General features: G+C 54.5%; 1 protein-coding gene across 1 annotated transcript in view; it reads left to right on the forward strand.

The window, feature by feature from the left end:
- Positions 1 to 24,077, forward strand: part of LOC139240116 (aminopeptidase Ey-like) — a 201,975-nt gene that overhangs the window by 54,764 nt on the left and 123,134 nt on the right. The gene's annotated exons all lie outside the window — the stretch shown is intronic.

Below are 24,077 nucleotides of genomic sequence, written 5' to 3' on the forward strand. Positions count from 1 at the left end.
CAGCTCCCTCGAGCCTGTTACTTTAGGAACAAGAGGAGGCCATTCAGCCACACGAGCCTCTGAAACAGGAACCGGAGGAGAGCATGCAGCCCCTCGAGCCTGTTACATTGGGAACAGGAGGAGGCCATTCGGCCCCTCGAACCTGTTACATTAGGAACAACAGGAGGTCCATTCAGCCCCTCGAGCCAGTTACACAGGAACAGGAGGAGGCCATTCAGCCCCTCGAGCATGTTACATTAGGAACAGGAGGAGGCCATTCAGCCCCTCGAGCCTGTTACACAGGAACAGGAGGCTATTCAGCACCTCGAGCCTGTTACATTAGGAATAGGAGGAGGCCATTCAGCCCCTCGAGCCTGTTCCACAGGAACAGGAGGAGGCCATTCAGCCCCTCGAGCCGGTTACATTAGGAACAGGAGGAGGCCATTCAACCCCTCGAGCCGGTTACATTAGGAACTGGAGGAGGCCATTCAGCCCCTCGAGCCTGTTACACAGGAACAGGAGGAGGCCATTCAGTCCCTCAAACCTGTTGTACAGAAACAGGAGGAGGCCATTCAGCACTCGAGCCTGTTACATTAGGAACAGGTGGAGGCCATACAGCCCCTCGAGCCGGTTACATTAGGAACAGGAGGAGGCCATTCAACCTCTCGAGCCGGTTACATTAGGAACAGGAGCAGGCCATTCAGCCCCTCGAACCTGTTACACAGGAACAGGAGGAGGCCATACAACCCCTTGAGCCTGTTACGCATTAACAGGAGGAGGCCATTCAGTCCCTCAAACCTGTTGCACAGGAACAGGAGACTTTTCAGCCCCTCGAGCATGTTACATTAGGAATAGGAGGAGGCCATTCAGCCCCTCGAGCCAGTTACACAGGAACAGGAGGAGGCCATTCAGCCCCTCGAGCATGTTACATTAGGAACAGGAGGAGGCCATTCAGCCCCTCGAGCCTGTTACACAGGAACAGGAGACTATTCAGCACCTCGAGCCTGTTACATTAGGAATAGGAGGAGGCCATTCAGCCCCTCGAGACTGTTGTACAGGAACAGGAGGTGGCCATGCAGCCCCTCGAGCCTGTTACATTAGGAACAGGAGGAGGCCATTCAGCCCCTCGAACCTGTTATATTATGAACAGGAGGAGACCATGCAGCCCCTCGAGCTTGTTACATTAGGAACAGGAGGATACCATTCAGCCCCTCGAGGCTGTTATATTAGGAACAGGAGGAGGTCATTCAGCCCCTCGAGCCTGTTACATTAGGAACAGGAGGAGTTCAATTCAGTCCCCTCGAACCTGTTACATAGGAACAGAAGGAGACCATTCAGCCCCCTCAAGCCTGTTATATAGGAACAAGAGGAGCTCCATTCAGCCCCTCGAGCCTGTTACATTAGGAACAGGAGGAGGGCATTCGGCCCCTCGAGCCTGTTACATTAGGAACAACAGGAAGTCCATTCAGCCCCTTGAGCCTGTTACATAGGAACAGGAGGAGGTCCATTCAACCCCTCGAGCCTCTTACATAGGAACGGAGGAGGCCATTCAGCCCCTCGAGAGTCTCTTATACAAGAACAGGAGGAGGCCATTCAGCCCCTCGAGCCTGTTACATTAGGAACAGGAGGAGGGCATTCCGCCCCTCGAGCCTGTTACATTAGGAACAACAGGAGGTCCATTCAGCCCCTCGGGCCTGTTACACAGGAACAGGAGGCGGCCATTCAGCCCCTCGAGCCTGTTACATTAGGAACAGGTGGAGGTGCATTTAGTCCCCTCAAGCCTGTTACATTAGGAACAGAAGGAGGCCATTCAGCCCCCTCAATCCTGTTACATTAGGAACAGGAGGAGGTCATTCAGCCCCCTCAAGCCTGTTACACAGGATCAGGAGGAGGCCATTCAGCCCCTCGAGAGTCTCTTATACAAGAACAGGAGGAGGCCATTCAGCCCCTCGAGCCTGTTACATTAGGAACAGGAGGAGGTCCATTCAGTCCCCTCGAGCCTGTTATATTTGGAACAGAAGGAGGCCATTCCGCCCCTCGAGCCTGTTACATTAGGAACAGGAGGAGGCCATTCAGCCCCCTCAATCCTGTTACATAGCAACAAGAGGAGCTCCATTCAGCCCCTCGAGCCTGTTACACAGGAACAGGAGGAGGCCATTCAGCCCCCTCGAGCCTGTTACTTTAGGAACAGGAGGAGGCCATTCAGCCCCTCGAGCCTCTTATACAGGAACAGGAGGAGACCATGCAGCCCCTCGAGCCTGTTACATAGGAACAGGAGGAGGCCATTCAGCCCCTCGAGCCTGTTACATTCAGAACAGGAGGAGGCCATTCAGCTCCCTCGAGCCTGTTACTTTAGGAACAAGAGGAGGCCATTCAGCCACACGAGCCTCTGAAACAGGAACAGGAGGAGACCATGCAGCCCCTCGAGCCTGTTACATTGGGAACAGGAGGAGGCCATTCGGCCCCTCGAACCTGTTACATTAGGAACAACAGGAGGTCCATTCAGCCCCTCGAGCCAGTTACACAGGAACAGGAGGAGGCCATTCAGCCCCTCGAGCATGTTACATTAGGAACAGGAGGAGGCCATTCAGCCCCTCGAGCCTGTTACACAGGAACAGGAGGCTATTCAGCACCTCGAGCCTGTTACATTAGGAATAGGAGGAGGCCATTCAGCCCCTCGAGCCTGTTCCACAGGAACAGGAGGAGGCCATTCAGCCCCTCGAGCCGGTTACATTAGGAACAGGAGGAGGCCATTCAACCCCTCGAGCCGGTTACATTAGGAACTGGAGGAGGCCATTCAGCCCCTTGAGCCTGTTACACAGGAACAGGAGGAGGCCATTCAGTCCCTCAAACCTGTTGTACAGAAACAGGAGGAGGCCATTCAGCACTCGAGCCTGTTACATTAGGAACAGGTGGAGGCCATACAGCCCCTCGAGCCGGTTACATTAGGAACAGGAGGAGGCCATTCAACCTCTCGAGCCGGTTACATTAGGAACAGGAGCAGGCCATTCAGCCCCTCGAACCTGTTACACAGGAACAGGAGGAGGCCATACAACCCCTTGAGCCTGTTACGCATTAACAGGAGGAGGCCATTCAGTCCCTCAAACCTGTTGCACAGGAACAGGAGACTTTTCAGCCCCTCGAGCCTGTTACATTAGGAATAGGAGGAGGCCATTCAGCCCCTCGAGCCAGTTACACAGGAACAGGAGGAGGCCATTCAGCCCCTCGAGCATGTTACATTAGGAACAGGAGGAGGCCATTCAGCCCCTCGAGCCTGTTACACAGGAACAGGAGACTATTCAGCACCTCGAGCCTGTTACATTAGGAATAGGAGGAGGCCATTCAGCCCCTCGAGACTGTTGTACAGGAACAGGAGGTGGCCATGCAGCCCCTTGAGCCTGTTACATTAGGAACAGGAGGAGGCCATTCAGCCCCTCGAACCTGTTATATTATGAACAGGAGGAGACCATGCAGCCCCTCGAGCTTGTTACATTAGGAACAGGAGGATACCATTCAGCCCCTCGAGGCTGTTATATTAGGAACAGGAGGAGGTCATTCAGCCCCTCGAGCCTGTTACATTAGGAACAGGAGGAGTTCAATTCAGTCCCCTCGAACCTGTTACATAGGAACAGAAGGAGACCATTCAGCCCCCTCAAGCCTGTTATATAGGAACAAGAGGAGCTCCATTCAGCCCCTCGAGCCTGTTACATTAGGAACAGGAGGAGGGCATTCGGCCCCTCGAGCCTGTTACATTAGGAACAACAGGAAGTCCATTCAGCCCCTTGAGCCTGTTACATAGGAACAGGAGGAGGTCCATTCAACCCCTCGAGCCTCTTACATAGGAACGGAGGAGGCCATTCAGCCCCTCGAGAGTATCTTATACAAGAACAGGAGGAGGCCATTCAGCCCCTCGAGCCTGTTACATTTGGAACAGGAGGAGGGCATTCCGCCCCTCGAGCCTGTTACATTAGGAACAACAGGAGGTCCATTCAGCCCCTCGGGCCTGTTACACAGGAACAGGAGGCGGCCATTCAGCCCCTCGAGCCTGTTACATTAGGAACAGGTGGAGGTGCATTTAGTCCCCTCAAGCCTGTTACATTAGGAACAGAAGGAGGCCATTCAGCCCCCTCAATCCTGTTACATTAGGAACAGGAGGAGGTCATTCAGCCCCCTCAAGCCTGTTACACAGGATCAGGAGGAGGCCATTCAGCCCCTCGAGAGTCTCTTATACAAGAACAGGAGGAGGCCATTCAGCCCCTCGAGCCTGTTACATTAGGAACAGGAGGAGGTCCATTCAGTCCCCTCGAGCCTGTTATATTTGGAACAGAAGGAGGCCATTCCGCCCCTCGAGCCTGTTACATTAGGAACAGGAGGAGGCCATTCAGCCCCCTCAATCCTGTTACATAGCAACAAGAGGAGCTCCATTCAGCCCCTCGAGCCTGTTACACAGGAACAGGAGGAGGCCATTCAGCCCCCTCGAGCCTGTTACTTTAGGAACAGGAGGAGGCCATTCAGCCCCTCGAGCCTCTTATACAGGAACAGGAGGAGACCATGCAGCCCCTCGAGCCTGTTACATAAGAACAGGAGGAGGCCATTCAGCCCCTTGAGCCTGTTACACAGGAACAGGAGGTGGCCATTCAGCCCCTTGAGCCTGTTACATAGGAAAAGGAGGAGGCCCATTCATCCCCTCGAACCTCTTACATAGGAACGGAGGAGGCCATTCAGCCCCCCGAGCCTCTTATACAGGAACAGGAGGAGGCCATTCAGCCCCTTGAGCCTCTTATACAGGAACAGGAGGAGGCCATTCAGCCCCTCGAGCCTGTTACAAGGAACAGAAGGAGGCCATTCAGCCCCCCGAGTCTCTTATACAGGAACAGGAGGAGGCCATTCAGCCCCTCGAGCCTGTTACATAGGAACAGAAGGAGGCCATTCAGCCCCTCGAGCCTGTTACATTAGGACTAGGAGGAGGCCATTCAGCCCCTCGACCCTGTTACATAGAAACAGGAGGAGGCCCATTTAACCCCTCGAGCCTCTTACAGAGGAACGGAGGAGGCCATTCAACCCCTCTAGCCTCTTATATAGGAACAGGAGGAGGCCATTCAGCCCCTCGAGCCTCTTATACAGGAACAGGAGGAGGCCATTCAGCCCCTCGAGCCTGTTCCATAGGAACAGGAGGAGGCCATTCAGCCCCTCGAACCTGTTATATTATGAACAGGAGGAGACCATGCAGCCCCTCGAGCCTGTTACATTCAGAACAGGAGGAGGCCATTCAGCTCCCTCGAGCCTGTTACTTTAGGAACAAGAGGAGGCCATTCAGCCACACGAGCCTCTGAAACAGGAACAGGAGGAGACCATGCAGCCCCTCGAGCCTGTTACATTGGGAACAGGAGGAGGCCATTCGGCCCCTCGAACCTGTTACATTAGGAACAACAGGAGGTCCATTCAGCCCCTCGAGCCAGTTACACAGGAACAGGAGGAGGCCATTCAGCCCCTCGAGCATGTTACATTAGGAACAGGAGGAGGCCATTCAGCCCCTCGAGCCTGTTACACAGGAACAGGAGGCTATTCAGCACCTCGAGCCTGTTACATTAGGAATAGGAGGAGGCCATTCAGCCCCTCGAGCCTGTTCCACAGGAACAGGAGGAGGCCATTCAGCCCCTCGAGCCGGTTACATTAGGAACAGGAGGAGGCCATTCAACCCCTCGAGCCGGTTACATTAGGAACTGGAGGAGGCCATTCAGCCCCTTGAGCCTGTTACACAGGAACAGGAGGAGGCCATTCAGTCCCTCAAACCTGTTGTACAGAAACAGGAGGAGGCCATTCAGCACTCGAGCCTGTTACATTAGGAACAGGTGGAGGCCATACAGCCCCTCGAGCCGGTTACATTAGGAACAGGAGGAGGCCATTCAACCTCTCGAGCCGGTTACATTAGGAACAGGAGCAGGCCATTCAGCCCCTCGAACCTGTTACACAGGAACAGGAGGAGGCCATACAACCCCTTGAGCCTGTTACGCATTAACAGGAGGAGGCCATTCAGTCCCTCAAACCTGTTGCACAGGAACAGGAGACTTTTCAGCCCCTCGAGCCTGTTACATTAGGAATAGGAGGAGGCCATTCAGCCCCTCGAGCCAGTTACACAGGAACAGGAGGAGGCCATTCAGCCCCTCGAGCATGTTACATTAGGAACAGGAGGAGGCCATTCAGCCCCTCGAGCCTGTTACACAGGAACAGGAGACTATTCAGCACCTCGAGCCTGTTACATTAGGAATAGGAGGAGGCCATTCAGCCCCTCGAGACTGTTGTACAGGAACAGGAGGTGGCCATGCAGCCCCTCGAGCCTGTTACATTAGGAACAGGAGGAGGCCATTCAGCCCCTCGAACCTGTTATATTATGAACAGGAGGAGACCATGCAGCCCCTCGAGCTTGTTACATTAGGAACAGGAGGATACCATTCAGCCCCTCGAGGCTGTTATATTAGGAACAGGAGGAGGTCATTCAGCCCCTCGAGCCTGTTACATTAGGAACAGGAGGAGTTCAATTCAGTCCCCTTGAACCTGTTACATAGGAACAGAAGGAGACCATTCAGCCCCCTCAAGCCTGTTATATAGGAACAAGAGGAGCTCCATTCAGCCCCTCGAGCCTGTTACATTAGGAACAGGAGGAGGGCATTCGGCCCCTCGAGCCTGTTACATTAGGAACAACAGGAAGTCCATTCAGCCCCTTGAGCCTGTTACATAGGAACAGGAGGAGGTCCATTCAACCCCTCGAGCCTCTTACATAGGAACGGAGGAGGCCATTCAGCCCCTCGAGAGTCTCTTATACAAGAACAGGAGGAGGCCATTCAGCCCCTCGAGCCTGTTACATTAGGAACAGGAGGAGGGCATTCCGCCCCTCGAGCCTGTTACATTAGGAACAACAGGAGGTCCATTCAGCCCCTCGGGCCTGTTACACAGGAACAGGAGGCGGCCATTCAGCCCCTCGAGCCTGTTACATTAGGAACAGGTGGAGGTGCATTTAGTCCCCTCAAGCCTGTTACATTAGGAACAGAAGGAGGCCATTCAGCCCCCTCAATCCTGTTACATTAGGAACAGGAGGAGGTCATTCAGCCCCCTCAAGCCTGTTACACAGGATCAGGAGGAGGCCATTCAGCCCCTCGAGAGTCTCTTATACAAGAACAGGAGGAGGCCATTCAGCCCCTCGAGCCTGTTACATTAGGAACAGGAGGAGGTCCATTCAGTCCCCTCGAGCCTGTTATATTTGGAACAGAAGGAGGCCATTCCGCCCCTCGAGCCTGTTACATTAGGAACAGGAGGAGGCCATTCAGCCCCCTCAATCCTGTTACATAGCAACAAGAGGAGCTCCATTCAGCCCCTCGAGCCTGTTACACAGGAACAGGAGGAGGCCATTCAGCCCCCTCGAGCCTGTTACTTTAGGAACAGGAGGAGGCCATTCAGCCCCTCGAGCCTCTTATACAGGAACAGGAGGAGACCATGCAGCCCCTCGAGCCTGTTACATAAGAACAGGAGGAGGCCATTCAGCCCCTTGAGCCTGTTACACAGGAACAGGAGGTGGCCATTCAGCCCCTTGAGCCTGTTACATAGGAAAAGGAGGAGGCCCATTCATCCCCTCGAACCTCTTACATAGGAACGGAGGAGGCCATTCAGCCCCCCGAGCCTCTTATACAGGAACAGGAGGAGGCCATTCAGCCCCTTGAGCCTCTTATACAGGAACAGGAGGAGGCCATTCAGCCCCTCGAGCCTGTTACAAGGAACAGAAGGAGGCCATTCAGCCCCCCGAGTCTCTTATACAGGAACAGGAGGAGGCCATTCAGCCCCTCGAGCCTGTTACATAGGAACAGAAGGAGGCCATTCAGCCCCTCGAGCCTGTTACATTAGGACTAGGAGGAGGCCATTCAGCCCCTCGACCCTGTTACATAGAAACAGGAGGAGGCCCATTTAACCCCTCGAGCCTCTTACAGAGGAACGGAGGAGGCCATTCAACCCCTCTAGCCTCTTATATAGGAACAGGAGGAGGCCATTCAGCCCCTCGAGTCTCTTATACAGGAACAGGAGGAGGCCATTCAGCCCCTCGAGCCTGTTCCATAGGAACAGGAGGAGGCCATTCAGCCCCTCAAGCCTGTTACATTAGGAATAGGAGGAGGCCATTCAGCCCCTCGACCCTGTTACATAGAAACAGGAGGAGGCCCATTTAACCCCTCGAGCCTCTTACAGAGGAACGGAGGAGGCCATTCAGCCCCTCTAGCCTCTTATATAGGAACAGGAGGAGGCCATTCAGCCCCTCGAGCCTCTTATACAGGAACAGGAGGAGGCCATTCAGCCCCTCGAGCCTGTTACATTAGGAACAGGAGGAGGACCATTCAGCTCCCTCAAGCCTGTTACATTCAGAACAGGAGGAGACCATTCAGCCTCTCGAGCCTGTTACATTAGGAACAGAAGGAGGCCATTCAGCCCCCTCAAGCCTGTTACGTTGGGAACAGGAGGAGGAAATTCAGCCCCTCGAGCCTGTTATACAGGAACAGGAGGAGCTACATTCAGCCCCTCGAGCCTGTTACATAGGAACAAGAGGAGCTCCATTCAGCCCCTCGAGCCTGTTACATTCAGAACAGGAGGAGGCCATTCAGCTCCCTCGAGCCTGTTACTTTAGGAACAAGAGGAGGCCATTCAGCCACACGAGCCTCTGAAACAGGAACAGGAGGAGACCATGCAGCCCCTCGAGCCTGTTACATTGGGAACAGGAGGAGGCCATTCGGCCCCTCGAACCTGTTACATTAGGAACAACAGGAGGTCCATTCAGCCCCTCGAGCCAGTTACACAGGAACAGGAGGAGGCCATTCAGCCCCTCGAGCATGTTACATTAGGAACAGGAGGAGGCCATTCAGCCCCTCGAGCCTGTTACACAGGAACAGGAGGCTATTCAGCACCTCGAGCCTGTTACATTAGGAATAGGAGGAGGCCATTCAGCCCCTCGAGCCTGTTCCACAGGAACAGGAGGAGGCCATTCAGCCCCTCGAGCCGGTTACATTAGGAACAGGATGAGGCCATTCAGCTCCCTCGAGCCTGTTACTTTAGGAACAAGAGGAGGCCATTCAGCCACACGAGCCTCTGAAACAGGAACAGGAGGAGACCATGCAGCCCCTCGAGCCTGTTACATTGGGAACAGGAGGAGGCCATTCGGCCCCTCGAACCTGTTACATTAGGAACAACAGGAGCTACATTCAGCCCCTCGAGCCTGTTACACAGGAACAGGAGGAGGCCATTCAGCCCCTCGAGCATGTTACATTAGGAACAGGAGGAGGCCATTCAGCCCCTCGAGCCTGTTACACAGGAACAGGAGACTATTCAGCACCTCGAGCCTGTTACATTAGGAATAGGAGGAGGCCATTCAGCCCCTCGAGACTGTTGTACAGGAACAGGAGGTGGCCATGCAGCCCCTCGAGCCTGTTACATTAGGAACAGGAGGAGGCCATTCAGCCCCTCGAACCTGTTATATTATGAACAGGAGGAGACCATGCAGCCCCTCGAGCTTGTTACATTAGGAACAGGAGGATACCATTCAGCCCCTCGAGGCTGTTATATTAGGAACAGGAGGAGGTCATTCAGCCCCTCGAGCCTGTTACATTAGGAACAGGAGGAGTTCAATTCAGTCCCCTCGAACCTGTTACATAGGAACAGAAGGAGACCATTCAGCCCCCTCAAGCCTGTTATATAGGAACAAGAGGAGCTCCATTCAGCCCCTCGAGCCTGTTACATTAGGAACAGGAGGAGGGCATTCGGCCCCTCGAGCCTGTTACATTAGGAACAACAGGAAGTCCATTCAGCCCCTTGAGCCTGTTACATAGGAACAGGAGGAGGTCCATTCAACCCCTCGAGCCTCTTACATAGGAACGGAGGAGGCCATTCAGCCCCTCGAGAGTCTCTTATACAAGAACAGGAGGAGGCCATTCAGCCCCTCGAGCCTGTTACATTAGGAACAGGAGGAGGGCATTCCGCCCCTCGAGCCTGTTACATTAGGAACAACAGGAGGTCCATTCAGCCCCTCGGGCCTGTTACACAGGAACAGGAGGCGGCCATTCAGCCCCTCGAGCCTGTTACATTAGGAACAGGTGGAGGTGCATTTAGTCCCCTCAAGCCTGTTACATTAGGAACAGAAGGAGGCCATTCAGCCCCCTCAATCCTGTTACATTAGGAACAGGAGGAGGTCATTCAGCCCCCTCAAGCCTGTTACACAGGATCAGGAGGAGGCCATTCAGCCCCTCGAGAGTCTCTTATACAAGAACAGGAGGAGGCCATTCAGCCCCTCGAGCCTGTTACATTAGGAACAGGAGGAGGTCCATTCAGTCCCCTCGAGCCTGTTATATTTGGAACAGAAGGAGGCCATTCCGCCCCTCGAGCCTGTTACATTAGGAACAGGAGGAGGCCATTCAGCCCCCTCAATCCTGTTACATAGCAACAAGAGGAGCTCCATTCAGCCCCTCGAGCCTGTTACACAGGAACAGGAGGAGGCCATTCAGCCCCCTCGAGCCTGTTACTTTAGGAACAGGAGGAGGCCATTCAGCCCCTCGAGCCTCTTATACAGGAACAGGAGGAGACCATGCAGCCCCTCGAGCCTGTTACATAAGAACAGGAGGAGGCCATTCAGCCCCTTGAGCCTGTTACACAGGAACAGGAGGTGGCCATTCAGCCCCTTGAGCCTGTTACATAGGAAAAGGAGGAGGCCCATTCATCCCCTCGAACCTCTTACATAGGAACGGAGGAGGCCATTCAGCCCCCCGAGCCTCTTATACAGGAACAGGAGGAGGCCATTCAGCCCCTTGAGCCTCTTATACAGGAACAGGAGGAGGCCATTCAGCCCCTCGAGCCTGTTACAAGGAACAGAAGGAGGCCATTCAGCCCCCCGAGTCTCTTATACAGGAACAGGAGGAGGCCATTCAGCCCCTCGAGCCTGTTACATAGGAACAGAAGGAGGCCATTCAGCCCCTCGAGCCTGTTACATTAGGACTAGGAGGAGGCCATTCAGCCCCTCGACCCTGTTACATAGAAACAGGAGGAGGCCCATTTAACCCCTCGAGCCTCTTACAGAGGAACGGAGGAGGCCATTCAACCCCTCTAGCCTCTTATATAGGAACAGGAGGAGGCCATTCAGCCCCTCGAGTCTCTTATACAGGAACAGGAGGAGGCCATTCAGCCCCTCGAGCCTGTTCCATAGGAACAGGAGGAGGCCATTCAGCCCCTCAAGCCTGTTACATTAGGAATAGGAGGAGGCCATTCAGCCCCTCGACCCTGTTACATAGAAACAGGAGGAGGCCCATTTAACCCCTCGAGCCTCTTACAGAGGAACGGAGGAGGCCATTCAGCCCCTCTAGCCTCTTATATAGGAACAGGAGGAGGCCATTCAGCCCCTCGAGCCTCTTATACAGGAACAGGAGGAGGCCATTCAGCCCCTCGAGCCTGTTACATTAGGAACAGGAGGAGGACCATTCAGCTCCCTCAAGCCTGTTACATTCAGAACAGGAGGAGACCATTCAGCCTCTCGAGCCTGTTACATTAGGAACAGAAGGAGGCCATTCAGCCCCCTCAAGCCTGTTACGTTGGGAACAGGAGGAGGAAATTCAGCCCCTCGAGCCTGTTATACAGGAACAGGAGGAGCTACATTCAGCCCCTCGAGCCTGTTACATAGGAACAAGAGGAGCTCCATTCAGCCCCTCGAGCCTGTTACATTCAGAACAGGAGGAGGCCATTCAGCTCCCTCGAGCCTGTTACTTTAGGAACAAGAGGAGGCCATTCAGCCACACGAGCCTCTGAAACAGGAACAGGAGGAGACCATGCAGCCCCTCGAGCCTGTTACATTGGGAACAGGAGGAGGCCATTCGGCCCCTCGAACCTGTTACATTAGGAACAACAGGAGGTCCATTCAGCCCCTCGAGCCAGTTACACAGGAACAGGAGGAGGCCATTCAGCCCCTCGAGCATGTTACATTAGGAACAGGAGGAGGCCATTCAGCCCCTCGAGCCTGTTACACAGGAACAGGAGGCTATTCAGCACCTCGAGCCTGTTACATTAGGAATAGGAGGAGGCCATTCAGCCCCTCGAGCCTGTTCCACAGGAACAGGAGGAGGCCATTCAGCCCCTCGAGCCGGTTACATTAGGAACAGGATGAGGCCATTCAGCTCCCTCGAGCCTGTTACTTTAGGAACAAGAGGAGGCCATTCAGCCACACGAGCCTCTGAAACAGGAACAGGAGGAGACCATGCAGCCCCTCGAGCCTGTTACATTGGGAACAGGAGGAGGCCATTCGGCCCCTCGAACCTGTTACATTAGGAACAACAGGAGCTACATTCAGCCCCTCGAGCCTGTTACACAGGAACAAGAGGAGCTCCATTCAGCCCCTCGAGCCTGTTACATTCAGAACAGGAGGAGGCCATTCAGCTCCCTCGAGCCTGTTACTTTAGGAACAAGAGGAGGCCATTCAGCCACACGAGCATCTGAAACAGGAACAGGAGGAGACCATGCAGCCCCTCGAGCCTGTTACATTGGGAACAGGAGGAGGCCATTCGGCCCCTCGAACCTGTTACATTAGGAACAACAGGAGGTCCATTCAGCCCCTCGAGCCAGTTACACAGGAACAGGAGGAGGCCATTCAGCCCCTCGAGCATGTTACATTAGGAACAGGAGGAGGCCATTCAGCCCCTCGAGCCTGTTACACAGGAACAGGAGGCTATTCAGCACCTCGAGCCTGTTACATTAGGAATAGGAGGAGGCCATTCAGCCCCTCGAGCCTGTTCCACAGGAACAGGAGGAGGCCATTCAGCCCCTCGAGCCGGTTACATTAGGATCAGGAGGAGGCCATTCAGCCCCTCGAGAGTCTCTTATACAAGAACAGGAGGAGGCCATTCAGCCCCTCGAGCCTGTTACATTAGGAACAGGAGGAGGTCCATTCAGTCCCCTCGAGCCTGTTATATTTGGAACAGAAGGAGGCCATTCCGCCCCTCGAGCCTGTTACATTAGGAACAGGAGGAGGCCATTCAGCCCCCTCAATCCTGTTACATAGCAACAAGAGGAGCTCCATTCAGCCCCTCGAGCCTGTTACACAGGAACAGGAGGAGGCCATTCAGCCCCCTCGAGCCTGTTACTTTAGGAACAGGAGGAGGCCATTCAGCCCCTCGAGCCTCTTATACAGGAACAGGAGGAGACCATGCAGCCCCTCGAGCCTGTTACATAGGAACAGGAGGAGGCCATTCAGCCCCTCGAGCCTGTTACATTCAGAACAGGAGGAGGCCATTCAGCTCCCTCGAGCCTGTTACTTTAGGAACAAGAGGAGGCCATTCAGCCACACGAGCCTCTGAAACAGGAACAGGAGGAGACCATGCAGCCCCTCGAGCCTGTTACATTGGGAACAGGAGGAGGCCATTCGGCCCCTCGAACCTGTTACATTAGGAACAACAGGAGGTCCATTCAGCCCCTCGAGCCAGTTACACAGGAACAGGAGGAGGCCATTCAGCCCCTCGAGCATGTTACATTAGGAACAGGAGGAGGCCATTCAGCCCCTCGAGCCTGTTACACAGGAACAGGAGGCTATTCAGCACCTCGAGCCTGTTACATTAGGAATAGGAGGAGGCCATTCAGCCCCTCGAGCCTGTTCCACAGGAACAGGAGGAGGCCATTCAGCCCCTCGAGCCGGTTACATTAGGAACAGGAGGAGGCCATTCAACCCCTCGAGCCGGTTACATTAGGAACTGGAGGAGGCCATTCAGCCCCTTGAGCCTGTTACACAGGAACAGGAGGAGGCCATTCAGTCCCTCAAACCTGTTGTACAGAAACAGGAGGAGGCCATTCAGCACTCGAGCCTGTTACATTAGGAACAGGTGGAGGCCATACAGCCCCTCGAGCCGGTTACATTAGGAACAGGAGGAGGCCATTCAACCTCTCGAGCCGGTTACATTAGGAACAGGAGCAGGCCATTCAGCCCCTCGAACCTGTTACACAGGAACAGGAGGAGGCCATACAACCCCTTGAGCCTGTTACGCATTAACAGGAGGAGGCCATTCAGTCCCTCAAACCTGTTGCACAGGAACAGGAGACTTTTCAGCCCCTCGAGCCTGTTACATTAGGAATAGGAGGAGGCCATTCAGCCCCTCGAGCCAGTTACACAGGAACAGGAGGAGGCCATTCAGCCCCTCGAGCATGTTACATTAGGAACAGGAGGAGGCCATTCAGCCCCTCGAGCCTGTTACACAGGAACAGGAGACTATTCAGCACCTCGAGCCTGTTACATTAGGAATAGGAGGAGGCCATTCAGCCCCTCGAGACTGTTGTACAGGAACAGGAGGTGGCCATGCAGCCCCTTGAGCCTGTTACATTAGGAACAGGAGGAGGCCATTCAGCCCCTCGAACCTGTTATATTATGAACAGGAGGAGACCATGCAGCCCCTCGAGCTTGTTACATTAGGAACAGGAGGATACCATTCAGCCCCTCGAGGCTGTTATATTAGGAACAGGAGGAGGTCATTCAGCCCCTCGAGCCTGTTACATTAGGAACAGGAGGAGTTCAATTCAGTCCCCTCGAACCTGTTACATAGGAACAGAAGGAGACCATTCAGCCCCCTCAAGCCTGTTATATAGGAACAAGAGGAGCTCCATTCAGCCCCTCGAGCCTGTTACATTAGGAACAGGAGGAGGGCATTCGGCCCCTCGAGCCTGTTACATTAGGAACAACAGGAAGTCCATTCAGCCCCTTGAGCCTGTTACATAGGAACAGGAGGAGGTCCATTCAACCCCTCGAGCCTCTTACATAGGAACGGAGGAGGCCATTCAGCCCCTCGAGAGTATCTTATACAAGAACAGGAGGAGGCCATTCAGCCCCTCGAGCCTGTTACATTTGGAACAGGAGGAGGGCATTCCGCCCCTCGAGCCTGTTACATTAGGAACAACAGGAGGTCCATTCAGCCCCTCGGGCCTGTTACACAGGAACAGGAGGCGGCCATTCAGCCCCTCGAGCCTGTTACATTAGGAACAGGTGGAGGTGCATTTAGTCCCCTCAAGCCTGTTACATTAGGAACAGAAGGAGGCCATTCAGCCCCCTCAATCCTGTTACATTAGGAACAGGAGGAGGTCATTCAGCCCCCTCAAGCCTGTTACACAGGATCAGGAGGAGGCCATTCAGCCCCTCGAGAGTCTCTTATACAAGAACAGGAGGAGGCCATTCAGCCCCTCGAGCCTGTTACATTAGGAACAGGAGGAGGTCCATTCAGTCCCCTCGAGCCTGTTATATTTGGAACAGAAGGAGGCCATTCCGCCCCTCGAGCCTGTTACATTAGGAACAGGAGGAGGCCATTCAGCCCCCTCAATCCTGTTACATAGCAACAAGAGGAGCTCCATTCAGCCCCTCGAGCCTGTTACACAGGAACAGGAGGAGGCCATTCAGCCCCCTCGAGCCTGTTACTTTAGGAACAGGAGGAGGCCATTCAGCCCCTCGAGCCTCTTATACAGGAACAGGAGGAGACCATGCAGCCCCTCGAGCCTGTTACATAAGAACAGGAGGAGGCCATTCAGCCCCTTGAGCCTGTTACACAGGAACAGGAGGTGGCCATTCAGCCCCTTGAGCCTGTTACATAGGAAAAGGAGGAGGCCCATTCATCCCCTCGAACCTCTTACATAGGAACGGAGGAGGCCATTCAGCCCCCCGAGCCTCTTATACAGGAACAGGAGGAGGCCATTCAGCCCCTTGAGCCTCTTATACAGGAACAGGAGGAGGCCATTCAGCCCCTCGAGCCTGTTACAAGGAACAGAAGGAGGCCATTCAGCCCCCCGAGTCTCTTATACAGGAACAGGAGGAGGCCATTCAGCCCCTCGAGCCTGTTACATAGGAACAGAAGGAGGCCATTCAACCCCTCGAGCCTGTTACATTAGGACTAGGAGGAGGCCATTCAGCCCCTCGACCCTGTTACATAGAAACAGGAGGAGGCCCATTTAACACCTCGAGCCTCTTACAGAGGAACGGAGGAGGCCATTCAACCCCTCTAGCCTCTTATATAGGAACAGGAGGAGGCCATTCAGCCCCTCGAGCCTCTTATACAGGAACATGAGGAGGCCATTCAGCCCCTCGAGCCTGTTCCATAGGAACAGGAGGCCATTCAGCCCCTCGAACCTGTTATATTATGAACAGGAGGAGACCATGCAGCCCCTCGAGCCTGTTACATTCAGAACAGGAGGAGGCCATTCAGCTCCCTCGAGCCTGTTACTTTAGGAACAAGAGGAGGCCATTCAGCCACACGAGCCTCTGAAACAGGAACAGGAGGAGACCATGCAGCCCCTCGAGCCTGTTACATTGGGAACAGGAGGAGGCCATTCGGCCCCTCGAACCTGTTACATTAGGAACAACAGGAGGTCCATTCAGCCCCTCGAGCCAGTTACACAGGAACAGGAGGAGGCCATTCAGCCCCTCGAGCATGTTACATTAGGAACAGGAGGAGGCCATTCAGCCCCTCGAGCCTGTTACACAGGAACAGGAGGCTATTCAGCACCTCGAGCCTGTTACATTAGGAATAGGAGGAGGCCATTCAGCCCCTCGAGCCTGTTCCACAGGAACAGGAGGAGGCCATTCAGCCCCTCGAGCCGGTTACATTAGGAACAGGAGGAGGCCATTCAACCCCTCGAGCCGGTTACATTAGGAACTGGAGGAGGCCATTCAGCCCCTTGAGCCTGTTACACAGGAACAGGAGGAGGCCATTCAGTCCCTCAAACCTGTTGTACAGAAACAGGAGGAGGCCATTCAGCACTCGAGCCTGTTACATTAGGAACAGGTGGAGGCCATACAGCCCCTCGAGCCGGTTACATTAGGAACAGGAGGAGGCCATTCAACCTCTCGAGCCGGTTACATTAGGAACAGGAGCAGGCCATTCAGCCCCTCGAACCTGTTACACAGGAACAGGAGGAGGCCATACAACCCCTTGAGCCTGTTACGCATTAACAGGAGGAGGCCATTCAGTCCCTCAAACCTGTTGCACAGGAACAGGAGACTTTTCAGCCCCTCGAGCCTGTTACATTAGGAATAGGAGGAGGCCATTCAGCCCCTCGAGCCAGTTACACAGGAACAGGAGGAGGCCATTCAGCCCCTCGAGCATGTTACATTAGGAACAGGAGGAGGCCATTCAGCCCCTCGAGCCTGTTACACAGGAACAGGAGACTATTCAGCACCTCGAGCCTGTTACATTAGGAATAGGAGGAGGCCATTCAGCCCCTCGAGACTGTTGTACAGGAACAGGAGGTGGCCATGCAGCCCCTCGAGCCTGTTACATTAGGAACAGGAGGAGGCCATTCAGCCCCTCGAACCTGTTATATTATGAACAGGAGGAGACCATGCAGCCCCTCGAGCTTGTTACATTAGGAACAGGAGGATACCATTCAGCCCCTCGAGGCTGTTATATTAGGAACAGGAGGAGGTCATTCAGCCCCTCGAGCCTGTTACATTAGGAACAGGAGGAGTTCAATTCAGTCCCCTCGAACCTGTTACATAGGAACAGAAGGAGACCATTCAGCCCCCTCAAGCCTGTTATATAGGAACAAGAGGAGCTCCATTCAGCCCCTCGAGCCTGTTACATTAGGAACAGGAGGAGGGCATTCGGCCCCTCGAGCCTGTTACATTAGGAACAACAGGAAGTCCATTCAGCCCCTTGAGCCTGTTACATAGGAACAGGAGGAGGTCCATTCAACCCCTCGAGCCTCTTACATAGGAACGGAGGAGGCCATTCAGCCCCTCGAGAGTATCTTATACAAGAACAGGAGGAGGCCATTCAGCCCCTCGAGCCTGTTACATTTGGAACAGGAGGAGGGCATTCCGCCCCTCGAGCCTGTTACATTAGGAACAACAGGAGGTCCATTCAGCCCCTCGGGCCTGTTACACAGGAACAGGAGGCGGCCATTCAGCCCCTCGAGCCTGTTACATTAGGAACAGGTGGAGGTGCATTTAGTCCCCTCAAGCCTGTTACATTAGGAACAGAAGGAGGCCATTCAGCCCCCTCAATCCTGTTACATTAGGAACAGGAGGAGGTCATTCAGCCCCCTCAAGCCTGTTACACAGGATCAGGAGGAGGCCATTCAGCCCCTCGAGAGTCTCTTATACAAGAACAGGAGGAGGCCATTCAGCCCCTCGAGCCTGTTACATTAGGAACAGGAGGAGGTCCATTCAGTCCCCTCGAGCCTGTTATATTTGGAACAGAAGGAGGCCATTCCGCCCCTCGAGCCTGTTACATTAGGAACAGGAGGAGGCCATTCAGCCCCCTCAATCCTGTTACATAGCAACAAGAGGAGCTCCATTCAGCCCCTCGAGCCTGTTACACAGGAACAGGAGGAGGCCATTCAGCCCCCTCGAGCCTGTTACTTTAGGAACAGGAGGAGGCCATTCAGCCCCTCGAGCCTCTTATACAGGAACAGGAGGAGACCATGCAGCCCCTCGAGCCTGTTACATAAGAACAGGAGGAGGCCATTCAGCCCCTTGAGCCTGTTACACAGGAACAGGAGGTGGCCATTCAGCCCCTTGAGCCTGTTACATAGGAAAAGGAGGAGGCCCATTCATCCCCTCGAACCTCTTACATAGGAACGGAGGAGGCCATTCAGCCCCCCGAGCCTCTTATACAGGAACAGGAGGAGGCCATTCAGCCCCTTGAGCCTCTTATACAGGAACAGGAGGAGGCCATTCAGCCCCTCGAGCCTGTTACAAGGAACAGAAGGAGGCCATTCAGCCCCCCGAGTCTCTTATACAGGAACAGGAGGAGGCCATTCAGCCCCTCGAGCCTGTTACATAGGAACAGAAGGAGGCCATTCAGCCCCTCGAGCCTGTTACATTAGGACTAGGAGGAGGCCATTCAGCCCCTCGACCCTGTTACATAGAAACAGGAGGAGGCCCATTTAACCCCTCGAGCCTCTTACAGAGGAACGGAGGAGGCCATTCAACCCCTCTAGCCTCTTATATAGGAACAGGAGGAGGCCATTCAGCCCCTCGAGCCTCTTATACAGGAACAGGAGGAGGCCATTCAGCCCCTCGAGCCTGTTCCATAGGAACAGGAGGAGGCCATTCAGCCCCTCAAGCCTGTTACATTAGGAATAGGAGGAGGCCATTCAGCCCCTCGACCCTGTTACATAGAAACAGGAGGAGGCCCATTTAACCCCTCGAGCCTCTTACAGAGGAACGGAGGAGGCCATTCAGCCCCTCTAGCCTCTTATATAGGAACAGGAGGAGGCCATTCAGCCCCTCGAGCCTCTTATACAGGAACAGGAGGAGGCCATTCAGCCCCTCGAGCCTGTTACATTAGGAACAGGAGGAGGACCATTCAGCTCCCTCAAGCCTGTTACATTCAGAACAGGAGGAGACCATTCAGCCTCTCGAGCCTGTTACATTAGGAACAGAAGGAGGCCATTCAGCCCCCTCAAGCCTGTTACGTTGGGAACAGGAGGAGGAAATTCAGCCCCTCGAGCCTGTTATACAGGAACAGGAGGAGCTACATTCAGCCCCTCGAGCCTGTTACATAGGAACAAGAGGAGCTCCATTCAGCCCCTCGAGCCTGTTACATTCAGAACAGGAGGAGGCCATTCAGCTCCCTCGAGCCTGTTACTTTAGGAACAAGAGGAGGCCATTCAGCCACACGAGCCTCTGAAACAGGAACAGGAGGAGACCATGCAGCCCCTCGAGCCTGTTACATTGGGAACAGGAGGAGGCCATTCGGCCCCTCGAACCTGTTACATTAGGAACAACAGGAGGTCCATTCAGCCCCTCGAGCCAGTTACACAGGAACAGGAGGAGGCCATTCAGCCCCTCGAGCATGTTACATTAGGAACAGGAGGAGGCCATTCAGCCCCTCGAGCCTGTTACACAGGAACAGGAGGCTATTCAGCACCTCGAGCCTGTTACATTAGGAATAGGAGGAGGCCATTCAGCCCCTCGAGCCTGTTCCACAGGAACAGGAGGAGGCCATTCAGCCCCTCGAGCCGGTTACATTAGGAACAGGATGAGGCCATTCAGCCCCTCAAGCCTGTTACATTAGAAACAGGAGGAGGCCATTCTGTCCCCTCAAGCCGATTACATTAGGAATAGGAGGAGGCCATTCAGCCCCTCGAGCCAGTTACACAGGAACAGGAGGAGCCCATTCAGCCCCTCGAGCATGTTACATTAGGAACAGGAGGAGGCCATTCAGCCCCTCGAGCCTGTTACACAGGAACAGGAGGCTATTCAGCACCTCGAGCCTGTTACATTAGGAATAGGAGGAGGCCATTCAGCCCCTCGTGACTGTTGTACAGGAACAGGAGGTGGCCATGCAGCCCCTCGAGCCTGTTACATTAGGAATAGGAGGAGGCCATTCAGCCCCTCGACCCTGTTACATAGAAACAGGAGGAGGCCCATTTAACCCCTCGAGCCTCTTACAGAGGAACGGAGGAGGCCATTCAGCCCCTCTAGCCTCTTATACAGGAACAGGAGGAGGCCATTCAGCCCCTCGAGCCTGTTACATTAGGAACAGGAGGAGGACCATTCAGCTCCCTCAAGCCTGTTACATTCAGAACAGGAGGAGACCATTCATCCTCTCGAGCCTGTTACATTAGGAACAGAAGGAGGCCATTCAGCCCCCTCAAGCCTGTTACGTTGGGAACAGGAGGAGGAAATTCAGCCCCTCGAGCCTGTTACACAGGAACAGGAGGAGCTACATTCAGCCCCTCGAGCCTGTTACATAGGAACAAGAGGAGCTCCATTCAGCCCCTCGAGCCTGTTACATTCAGAACAGGAGGAGGCCATTCAGCTCCCTCGAGCCTGTTACTTTAGGAACAAGAAGAGGCCATTCAGCCACACGAGCCTCTGAAACAGGAACAGGAGGAGGCCATGCAGCCCCTCGAGCCTGTTACACAGGAACAGGATGAGGCCATTCAGCCCCTCAAGCCTGTTACATTAGGAACAGGAGGAGGCCATTCAGCCTCTTGAGCCTGTTACACAGGAACAGGAGGAGGCCATTCAGCCCCTCGAGCCTGTTACATTAGGAACAGGAGGAGGCCATTCAGCCCCTCGAGCCTGTTACACAGGAACAGGAGGAGGCCATTCAGCCCCTCGAGACTGTTGTACAGGAACAGGAGGTGGCCATGCAGCCCCTCGAGCCTGTTACATTAGGAACAGGAGGAGGCCATTCAGCCCCTCGAACCTGTTATATTATGAACAGGAGGAGACCATGCAGACCCTCGAGCTTGTTACATTAGGAACAGGAGGATACCATTCAGCCCCTCGAGGCTGTTACATTAGGAATAGGAGGAGGCCATTCAGCCCCTCGAGACTGTTGTACAGGAACAGGAGGTGGCCATGCAGCCCCTCGAGCCTGTTACATTAGGAACAGGAGGAGGCCATTCAGCCCCTCGAACCTGTTATATTATGAACAGGAGGAGACCATGCAGACCCTCGAGCTTGTTACATTAGGAACAGGAGGATACCATTCAGCCCCTCGAGGCTGTTATATTAGGAACAGGAGGAGGCCATTCAGGCCCTCGAACCTGTTACATTAGGAACAGGAGGAGGCCCAGTCAGCCCCTCGAGGCTGTTATATTAGGAACAGGAGGCCATTCAGCCCCTCGAACCTGTTACATTAGGAACAGGAGGAGGCCATTCAGCCCCTCGAGCCTGTTACATTAGGAACAGGAGGAAGCTATTCAGCTGTTCGAGCCTGTTAAATGAACAACAGGAGGAGGCCATTTTAACCCTCGAACCTGTTACACAGGAAAAGGATGAGGCTATTCAGCCCCTCGAGCCTGTTACATTAGCAACAAGAGGAGGCCATTCAGCCCCTCGAGCATTACATTAGGAACAGGAGGAGGCCATTCAGCCCCTCGAGCCAGTTACCATTGGAACAGGAGGAGACCATTCAGACCCTCAAGCCTGTGACATGAGGAGCAGAAGGAGACTATTCAGCCCCTCGAGCCTGTTACATCGCAACAGGAGGAGGCCATTCCGCCCCTCGAGCCTGTTACCTCAGGAAAAGAAGGAGGCCATTCAGCCCCTCGAGCCTGTTTAAAAGGAACAGGATAAGGCCATGCAGCCCCTCGAGCCTATTACATTAGGGACAGGATCAGGCCATGCAGCCCCTCGAGCCTGTTACATTAGGAATAGGAGGAGGCCATTCAGCCCCTCGAGACTGTTATATTATCAACAGGCGGAAGCCATTCAGCCCCTCAACCAGTTACAGAGGAACAGGAGGAGGCCATTCAGCCCCTCGAGCCTTTTATACAGAAACAGGAGGAGACCATGCAGCCCCTCGAGCTTGTTACATTAGGAACAGGAGGATACCGTTCAGCCCCTCGAGGCTGTTATAATAGGAACAGAAGGAGGCCATTCAGCCCCTCGAGCCTATTACATTAGGAACAGGAGGAGGCCCATTCAGCCCCTCGAGCCTGTTATACAGGAACAGGAGGAGGCCCATTGAGCCCCACGAGCCTGTTATACAGGAACAGGAGGAGGCCATTCAGCCCCTCAAGCCTGTTATATTAGGAACAGGAGGAGGCCATTCAGCCCCTCAAGCCTGTTACACAGGAACAAGAGAAGGCCATTCAGCCCCTCGAGCCTGTTACATTAGGAACAGGATCAGGCCATTCAGCCCCTTGAGCCAGTTACAGAGGAACAGGAGGAGGCCATTCAGCCCCTCGAGTCTGTTGCACAGAACAGGGTCAGGCCATTCAGCCCCTCGAGCCAGTTACATAGGAACAGGAGGAGGCCACTCAGCCCTTCAAGCCTGTTACACAGGAGTAGGAGGAGGCCATTCTGCCCCTCGAGCCTGTTACGCAGGAAAAGGTGGAGGCTATTCAACCCCTCGAGCCTTTTACATTAGCAACAAGAGGAGGCCATTCAGCCCCTCGAGCCTTACATTAGGAACAGGAGGAGGCCATTCATCCCCTCGAGCCAGTTACCATTGGAACAGGAGGAGACCATTCAGGCCCTCAAGCCTGTTACATTAGGAGCAGAAGGAGACTATTCAGCCCATCGAGCCTGTTACATCGCAACAGGAGGAGGCCATTCCGCCCCTCAAGCCTGTTACCTCAGGAAAAGGAGGAGGCCATTCAGCCCCTCGAGCCTGTTTCATAGGAACAGGATAAGACTAGCAGCCCCTCGAGTCTGTTACATTAGGGACAGGATCAGTCCATTCAGCCCCTCGAGCCTGTTACATTAGGAACAGGAGGAGGCCATTCCGCCCCTCGAGCCTTTTATACAGAAACAGGAGGAGACCATGCAGCCCCTCCAGCCTGTTACATTTGGAACAGGAGGAGGCCCATTCAGCCCCTCGAGCCTGTTACATTAGGAACAGGAGGAGGCCATTCAGCCCCTCGAGCCTGTTACATTTGGAACAGGAGGAGGCCCATTCAGCCCCTCGAGCCTGTTATACAGGAACAGGAGGTGGACATGCAGCCCCTCGAGCCTGTTACATTAGGAATAGGAAGAGGCCATTCAGCCCCTCGAGCCTGTTACATTATCAACAGGCGGAAGCCGTTCAGCCCCTCAACCAGTTACAGAGGAACAGGAGGAGGCCATTCAGCCCCTCGAGCCTTTTATACAGAAACAGGAGGAGACCATGCAGCCCCTCCAGCCTGTTACATTTGGAACAGGAGGAGGCCCATTAAGCCCCTCGTGCCTGTTACATTAGGAACAGGAGGAGGCCATTCAGCCCCTCGAGCCTGTTGCACAGGAACAAGAGGAGGCCATTCAGCCCCTCGACCTTGTTACATTAGGAACAGCAGGATGCCATTCAGCCTCTCGAGCCTTTTACATTAGGAACAGAAGGAGGCCATTCAGCACTCGAGCCTATTACATAGGAACAGGAGGAGGCCATTCAGCCCCTCGAGCCTGTTACATAGGAACAGGAGGAGGCCATTCAGCCCCTCGGGCCTGTTATATTAGGAACAGGAGGAGGCCATTCAGCCCCTCAAGCCTGTTACACAGGAACAAGAGAAGGCCATTCAGCCCCTCGAGCCTGTTACATTAGGAACAGGAGGAGGCCATTCAGCCCCTCGAGCCTGTTACATAGGAACAGGAGGAGGCCATTCAGCCCCTCGAGCCTATTACA

The sequence above is a fragment of the Pristiophorus japonicus genome, chromosome 30 (assembly GCF_044704955.1).
Source record: "Pristiophorus japonicus isolate sPriJap1 chromosome 30, sPriJap1.hap1, whole genome shotgun sequence".
Taxonomy (NCBI): Eukaryota; Metazoa; Chordata; class Chondrichthyes; family Pristiophoridae; genus Pristiophorus; species Pristiophorus japonicus.